At 34.3% G+C, this 6,781-nt stretch overlaps 1 pseudogene; it reads left to right on the forward strand.

Moving 5' to 3' along the window:
- Positions 1-5,548: 5,548 nt before the first annotated feature.
- LOC125422542 (putative disease resistance RPP13-like protein 1) lies at positions 5,549-6,217 on the forward strand (annotated as a pseudogene).
- The last annotated feature ends 564 nt before the right edge of the window (positions 6,218-6,781 follow it).

The raw sequence follows: 6,781 nt of genomic DNA on the forward strand, positions 1-6,781 counted from the left end.
ACAATTTTGTTTTTTTTTTTTTTTTGGGTAAATGCCATGTAATATGGGATATGTTTATTACATGGCATTTACCCAAAAAAAAAAAACCATTGGCTGATTACATGGAGCACTAGCACTGTGTGGGGCCTAAATTCCCCAGTTTGCCAACAAGAATTTAGTTTTTCCAACATCAATTTAATCTTAGTGTAAAATATAGAGGATAAAGACGAGACAAGAAATGGAAATCTTCCCAAACGGTGTTACTAAGCAAACCCGTAGAATTAGTATATTTTACATAAAAACTAAATGCTCTGAATTTCATACCTCATAATACCTGTTAATCGGCATTGACATCTTTCCTTCATTTTCCTCTTTACCATGGCTGCAGCACTGGTGGGCGGAGCTTTTCTGTTGGTTTATCTAAATATATATATATATATATATATATATATATTTATTTATTTATATAAAGTGCATTACACGTTTAAGTAGGAAAGCTAAAACAGGAGGCAATACATAAACTTTTTTATTATTTATATTTCATATCCCTCTTGTTTCAATGGACAAAGAACAGAGATAGTAAAATATTAAAAGGTTCTTACATTTCTCATACATATTTATCATATATCCTAGAGAAAGTAAAATATTAAATTTGGTTTATTATTCCAACAATCCATCCTGTAAACCAAATTTTCTTTTAACTCCAAGCTTAGAATTTATCTCTTTGAAAAGCTGTTAGCTGAGAGGTTTTGTTAAGATATCTGCCAATTGGTCTCTACTTCTGCAATATTCAATTTGAATTGTGCCATCTTTGATAAGATCCCTGAGAAAATGAAATCTAGTCCGTATGTGTTTTAGTCGTCCAATGAAGAATAGGATCTTTAGCAACTCATATGGTTGAACTATTATCACAAAACAAAATAGTTGGCGTTTCTGGCTTAAACCTGAGACTCTCCAAGACTCTTTGTAACCAGATAATCTGACAACCTGTAGGACAAGAAGCTATATACTCTTCTTCAGTGGTTGAAAGTGCTACCACCGGCTGTTTCTTTGACATCCAAGAAATTGCTCCACTCCCAATATTGAACACATAACTAGCAACACTTTTACTGTCATCAACACTTCTAGTAAGATCACTATCAGTGTAACCCATAAGATTAATTGGAAGATTTGCTTGATAAAATATACCATAATCAATCGTCCCTTTAACATATCTCAAAACTCTTTTAGCAGCTTCCAAATGATTTGAATATGGCTTCTCCATAAATCTGCTCATCAAACTAACAACAAACATGATATCAGGCCTTGTTGCTGTTAGACACATCAAATTTCCAACTAGACTTCTAAAAACATTTGGATTGACAAGTTTTCCTTCACCATTTTTGCTTAACTTTAATCCAACAACACATGGATTTGACACAGGATTTGCTTGCTCCATTTTAAACTTCTTCAAAATATCATTTGCATATTTCTCCTGAGAAATAAAAATTCCTTCTCTGCCTTGATGAACTTCAATTCCCAGAAAATGATGCAGTTTCCCTACATCTGTCATTTTAAACTCCCTTTTCATTGATGCTCTAAAATTATTCAATAACTCCATATTGTTGCCAGTGAATATGAGATCATCAACATAAAGACTCACAATGATGAAACCTTCTTTGCCATGATCTTTGACAAATAGAGTATGCTCATATTGACACTTATGAAACCCATTCTTCTCAAAATAAGAATTTATTCGGCTATACCAAGCTCGAGGTGATTGTCTAAGACCATATAAGGCTTTCCTCAATTTATAAACTTTGTGCTCTTCACCCTTCTTCACAAAACCAGGTGGTTGTTCAATGAAAATTTCCTCGTCAAGATATCCATTCAAGAAGGTAGACTTAACATCCATTTGATAAAATTTCCAATTACTTTGAGCTGCAAGAGAGATGATCAGCCGAACAATTTCAAGTCTTGAAACTGGTGCAAAAACTTCTTTGAAATCTTCACCTTCCTTTTGCTTGTATCCCTTGGCAGCTAATCTTGCTTTGTATTTGTTGATTGAACCATCTGGATTGATCTTTGTCTTGAACACCCACTTAACTCCAATAGCATTTTTCTTTGCTGTAAGAGAAGTGAGTTCCCATAGGCTATTTCTTTCAATTGCATTAATTTCATCCTTCATAGTTATTTTCCATTTTTCTTCCTTGACAGCTTCTTCAAAAGAAATAGGATCTTCTCCTGCAAAAAAAGCAAAGAAAATATTCTCTTGATTTAGTGGCTGAGTTGCATCATATATCTCCTGCATAGTCCTTGTCTTTCTCCATTGGGAAGAATCTTCATTTTCTGAATCTTGAGAATTGCTTTCATCTTCAAGTACAACGCATGGTGTATTGAGTGAACCATCTGCTTCAAAGTCATTAAAAGATGATGCTTCATCAAATTTCACATCTTTACTTACTACAATCTTCTTTGTAAGTGGATTATAAAACTTATACGCTCCAAATTTTTCACTATATCCCACAAAAATACATTTTTCAGCCTTGTTATCCAACTTGTTTCTCATGGGATCAGGAATATGTGCATATGCAAGACTTCCAAAAATTCTCAAATGATGAACACTTGGTTTTGACCCGTACCAGGCTTCATGAGGAGTGCAATTTTGCAAAGCTTTTGTTGGTGACCTGTTGATTAAATAAGTAGCACAACATATAGCTCCTGCCAAAAAATCTGAAGACAACCCTTTTCTTTTAAGCATACACCTTACTATTTCCATGATTGTCCTATTTTTCCTTTCACAAACACCATTTTGCTGTGGTGAATAACGGGCTGTTAGTTCATGTTTTATACCAGCCTCTTTACAAAATAATTCAAACTCATTTGAAAGATATTCTCCACCACGATCAGTTCTCAAAGTTTTAATCTCATATCTAGAAAACTTTTCAACTTGAGCTTTAAAATCCTTGAAAGCTTGAAATGCTTCTGATTTTGCTTTAATAAAGAATGTCCAAACTTTTCTTGAAAAATCATCAATAAAAGAAATAAAGAACATGCTACCTCCCATAGATGGTTCTGGCATTGGACCACATAATCTGAATGGACAAGCTCAAGAGGTCTTCTAGCTTGGTGAAAAGATTTTGAAGGAAAAATCTCATGATGCTGCTTTCCAAGTTGGCAAGCTTCACATACTCCAATCATCTGATCAATTTCAGGTAGGCCTTTAACGATCTTTCGCTTTGATAGCAACCTTAGACTTCCAATATTTAAATGCCCAAATCTATCATGCCATATTTTTGAATTTTCTTCTTCAACACATCTAAAAAAGTCAATATTAGAGATTTCCAGTATAAGAGGGAATAAATTATTTGAAGCCACTAGAATTTTAGCAACAAGCTTACTTTCCCTCCGTATAATGCACATATTATCACGGAAGTGAATATCAAATCCCTTTTTCAAAAGTTGCTCCGTGCTTAGCAAATTACATTGCAATCTAGGAACATAATAAACTTCTAACATTTTCTCCAAAGCTCCAGATTTAGTTTTAAAAATAATTTCTCCCATACCTTGTATTTTATAGGATTTTGCATCTCCTATTGTCACTTAACCACGTTCAAATTCTTCTAATGATGAAAACAGATGCTTGTTACCAGTCATATGCTTACTTGCTACACTATCTAAATACCAAACATGATTTATATCACCATAGCAAACAAGAAGCAAAGTTTCATAATTACCTTGTTCCTTGTCATGAATGAACCCAGCATTCTTTCTTTGATTAGCTGGATTACTCCAACATTCACTTGCTTTATGTCCAGGCTTGTGACAATAATAACATTCGAAATAGCCACGTCCATGCACATTAAAGCCTCTTCCTCTTCCTCCTCTGAATCTGCCACCTCTTCCTTTTTGTGGTGTGTTCTCTGGCTGATTCATATTTTCCACTGAAGAATCTTCTCTACTTGGACTTCCTCTTCCTCTTCCATGAAATTTTGAACCTTTTCCTCTATTATTGTCTCCTCTGCCACATCCTCTAAAATTAGCTCGTGAGAAATTTCACCCTCCTGTATTTGTAACTTGTGATTTAAGAGCTTGATCAACAAAAGTCTGATTAGTTAAAGCAAGAGTTCTTTTATTTACTCGAAATTCATGAGACTTTAAAATTCCAAACAACTCCTCCATTGAAACAGTAGATAAATCCTTTGATTCTTCTACTGCAACGACAACAAAATCAAATTTTCTGGAAAACTTCGATGAACTTTTTCAATAACCTTTTGATCTTCTAAAATTTCTCCATTAGAAGCCATTTGATTCACAATAGAAGTAACCTTATTGAAATAGTCTGAAATGCTTTCACTTTCCTTCATTTCTAATTTTTCAAATTTTGCTCTTAAAGATTGTAGATGTACTTTTTTCACATTTTCTTCTCCTTTATATGCTGATTGGATCATCTCCCAGGCTTGCTTGGACGTTTCTGCTTTTGCAATTCTTTCAAATACTGGTCTTTCAATGGTTTGATAAATCTAAAAGAGAGCCTTACTGTCATTCTCTCTCTTTTCTTTCAATGAAGTGCTTTCTACTGTAGTTAGACTCTCTTCATCTTCTGGCTCTTCATATCCATCTTCAACAATACTCCATAACTTAAATGATTTTAGCAGTACCTTCATCTGGTGGCTCCAATAATCATAATCTTCTCCATTGAAGCAGGGAATAAGAGAAGCCAGATTGTTCATGTTTGCCATAAGGCTCTGATACCAATTGTTGGTTTATTTATACATATATATATATATATATATATATATATATTATATAAAGTGCATTACACATTCAAGAAGGAGAGCCAAAACAGGAGCCAATACATAAACTTTTTTTATTATTTATATTTCATACTACTTTTGTTTCAATGGACAAAGAACAGAGATATATATACCTTCACTATTTTCATAGTTCATGAACCATATTTAAAAGGTTCTTATATTTTCCATACGTATTTATCATATATCCTAGAGAAAGTAAAATATTAAATTTGGTTTATTATTCCAACATTTTCTATTTGGCTTCTCAGGAGGTCGTCCACTTCATCAAGGGAAAGAAGCTGAATGATGGGCTGCTCGAGAAGTTGAAGATTATGTTGTTGTGTGCTAACACGTTGATCAATGATGTCGAGAAGAAGCAAATAAGAAATCCATCTGTGAAGATATACCCTCATGAGCTCAAAGATGCTTACTATGATGCAGAGGACCTGATATATCAAATTGAAACTGAAGCTCTACGATGCAAGATGGAAGATGAACACCAAAGCAACACAAGTAAGGTACGAAACTTCATTTTAGCTTGGTTCTCTGGATTTAACAATGTAGTGGAACCCAAACTTGTGAAGATCATTGATAGACTAGAATATATTGTTAAACAAAAAGATGTCCTCAGTTTGAAAGAAGTTGTCGAGAAAAGATCATTACAAAGACTACAACCAACTGTAGTTAAAATTCTTATATCTATGGGAGGGATGCTTAACAATGAGGCTACTATTAAGTTGTTGGTATCCGATGATTTCGGAGCGAATAAGATATCTGGAATTCCCATAGTTGGTATGGGTGGCATTGGCAAAATCACCCTTGCTCAACTCGTTTACAATGATGCTAGAGTGGTCAATCATTATCATCTCAAAGAATGGATTACTGTATCTGATAATTTTGATGTTTTTACATTAACAAAAGAACTTGCTGAGAAAGTAACATCCCAACCATGCCATCTCAAGGATCCATATCAGCTGCAAGTCAGATTGAAGGAGGTTTTGTATGGGAAAAAGTTTCTCTTTGTTTTAGATGATGTTTGGAATGAGAAATATGATCTTTGGAGTCCCTTAAAGAGCCCTTTCAATTCTGGATCACATGGAAGTAAAATAATTGTGACAACAAGAAACAAAGCTATCGCAACCATGATGGGTACGGTTCCAAATCATGAGTTAGATCTAATATCAGAGGAGGATTGCTGGTCGTTATTTGTGAAACATGCCTTCAGTAACACAGAGTCAAGTGCACGTCCAGATTTATAAGCAATTGGTAGAAAAATCATTAAAAAGTGCAATGGTTTGCCTCTAGCTGTAAAATCACTTGGTGGTCTCTTGCGGTGTGAATCAAATGCAGATGAATGGGAAAGTGTGTTAAACAATGACATATGGGAGTTGGCTGAAAAGGACACTCATATTCTTCCAGCTCTATGGCTGAGCTACGATTATCTTCCATTACATCTAAAATGATGTTTTGCCTATTCTTCAATATATCCCAAATATTGGATCTTCACAAAACAGGAATTGATTTTACTATGGATAGCAGAAGATCTTTTGCAACCACATGAAAGGAAGAGTTTACAAGATGTTAGAGATGAATACTTTAATGATTTAGTATCGAGATCGTTCTTCCAGCATTATAAACAGGATGGTCCCACTGAGACATGGTTTACCATGCATGACCTTGCGAACAATCTAGCAAAATTTGTTTCAGGAGAATTTTCTTTGCAGCTGGAAGACAACAACTCACATGCGCTTGTAAGAAATACCCGTCGTATATCATATCTGAGAAGAATGAGATATAAAAGTGAGAAATTCAATGATTTATCTAAAAATAAATGTTTGAGGACTTTTTTACCATTAGAATTTACACATCAATATACATCGGGGATGATAAGGAAACAACAATTGCTAGTCAACTGTGAAAAACTATTGCCAGCAATGCCCTGCTTAAGAGTGATCTCTTTATGTGGATATTCTACCATAGGGTTAGGTGATCTAATTGGCAATTTGAATCTCCTAAGGTACCTGGAC

The sequence above is a fragment of the Ziziphus jujuba genome, chromosome 2 (assembly GCF_031755915.1).
Source record: "Ziziphus jujuba cultivar Dongzao chromosome 2, ASM3175591v1".
NCBI classification, from domain to species: domain Eukaryota; kingdom Viridiplantae; phylum Streptophyta; class Magnoliopsida; order Rosales; family Rhamnaceae; genus Ziziphus; species Ziziphus jujuba.